This window comes from Nomascus leucogenys, chromosome 24 (assembly GCF_006542625.1).
Source record: "Nomascus leucogenys isolate Asia chromosome 24, Asia_NLE_v1, whole genome shotgun sequence".
Taxonomy (NCBI): domain Eukaryota; kingdom Metazoa; phylum Chordata; class Mammalia; order Primates; family Hylobatidae; genus Nomascus; species Nomascus leucogenys.
In genome coordinates this window covers 13,713,430-13,715,709 of record NC_044404.1, presented here as the reverse complement: position 1 = coordinate 13,715,709, position 2,280 = coordinate 13,713,430, and positions in this window count along the sequence as shown.

Here is a 2,280-nt window from a genome sequence, read left to right as displayed (position 1 = left end):
CCCCTATACCATGCTGTCCTACCATCAACACCTAGAACCACCCAGAAGCCAAGAGCTCTGGAGACAGTGGGCAGGGAGATAGAATTCCTTGGCAGTTCTTTGTTAGAAACAGCTCCTCTGATGGCTGAGTGTGGTGGCTCACGCCTGTAATCCCAGCACTTTGGGAGGCCAAGGTGGGCAGGTCACGTCAGGTCAGAAGTTCGAGACCAGCCTGGCCAACACGGTGAAATCCCAACTCTAATAAAAATACAAAAATTAGCCGGGTGTGCCACGCCTGGAATCCCAGCTACTCAGGAGACTGAAGCAGGAGAATAACTTGAACCCAGGAGGCAGAGGTTGCAGTGAGCCAAGATTTCACCACTGTACTTCAGCCTGGGCGAGAGAGCAAGACTCCGTCTCAAAAAATAACAACAACAACAACAACAAAATAGCTCCTCCAGCTCCTGGAAATGAAAGGGGAACCATGTCTTTTCTTTTCTTTTCTTTTCTTTTTTTTTTTTTTTTTGAGACAGAGTCTCGCTCTGTTGCCCAGGCTGGAGTGCAGTGGCGCAATCTCGGCTCACTGCAAGCTCCGCCTCCCAGGTTCACACCATTCTCCTGCCTCAGCCTCCCGAGTAGCTGGGACTACAGGCACCTGCCACCATGCCTGGCTAATTTTTTGTATTTTTGGTAGAGACAGGGTTTCACCGTGTTAGCCAGGATGGTCTCGATCTCCTGACCTCATGATCCACCCGCCTCGGCCTCCCAAAGTGCTGGGATTACAGGCGTGAGCCACCGCGCCTGGCCGACCATGTCTTTTCTACCAGTGATTTCCAACTGAATCTATTTTTAGCAAAACATCACTAAAAAAATCTTGAATAAAACTTGATGAAGAACTTTTGATGCAAGTTGGAGATGGGGGACCCAACAGAATAGGGAGCCTCGTGGCATGTCCCTCATCTCCCTGTAAGGGATGATGGTGATGGTGAAGAAAGCAATCCTATCAGCCACAATAAGACTACAGGCACCTGGTCCTGGGGGGCTCATGTGTCTGGCGGTCTGGCCGCCACCACCCCCCCTAGCTCGAGCTCTCCCTTGCTGGAACTAGGATAAGTAGAGCAGCATCTTACCTGCTCTCCCAGCTTCCTCTATTCTCCTGTGTCTGATGAATCCATCATCAAATCACTCTGTCAAACACAGCAGTGGAACCTTCCGAGACTCTTCCTGTAAAGAGTCAGATAGTCAATATTTTAGGCTTTGTCAGCCATCTGCTATCTCTGTTGATAATTTCTTGTTTTGTTTTTACAACTATTTATTTTTTTAAAAAAATCTCTTGATCGTTGTATGATGGACATGTAAAAAGCTGTACACACAACTTGGTGAGTTTGAGAATAAGTGTGAACCTGTGAAACCGTCACCACCATCAAGATCAATGACATTTCTGTCACCTAAGTTTCCTCCCAGTCCCTTTATCATTATTATTTGATAAATAATATATAAATAACATATTATTTGATAATAATGTGTATGTGTTAACACTTAAGACTTATCCTCTTAGCAATTTATTTATTTATTTTTTTGAGACAGGGTCTGGCTCTGTAGAGTGCAAGCTGGAGTGCAGTGGTGCTATCTCAGCTCACTGCAATCTCTGCCTTCCAGGCTGAAGCCAACCTCCCAACTTAGCCTCCTGGGACCACAGGCATGCACTACCGTGCCTGGCCAATTATTTTTATTTTATTTTATTTTTTTGAGACAGAGTCTTGCTCTGTCACCCAGGCTGGAGTACAGTGGTGCAATCACTGCTCACTACAACCTCCACCTCCTGGGTTCAAGTGATTCTCGTGCCTCAGCCTCCTGAGTAGCTGGGACTACAGGCATGCACCACCATGGCCAGCTAATTTTTGTGTTTTTAGTAGAGACGGGGTTTTACCACGTTGGCCAGGCTGGTCTCAAACTCCTGGTCTCAAGCCGTCCTACTGTGTCCGGAATTGGTGGGTTCTTGGTCTCACTGACTTCAAGAATGAAGCCGCAGACCCTCACGGTGAGTGTTACAGTTCTTAAAGGCGGCGTGTCCAGAGTTTGTTCCTTCTGATGTTCGGATGTGTTGGGAGTTTCTTCCTTCTGGTGGGGTTTGTGGTCTCACTGGCTCAGGAGTGAAGTTGAGGACCTTCGTGGTGAGTGTTACAGCTCATAAAGGCAGTGTGGACCCAAAGAGCAGCAGCAAGACTTATTGCAAAGAGCGAAAGAACAAAGCTTCCACAGTGTGGAAGGGGACCCCAATGGGTTGCCACTGCTGGCTCC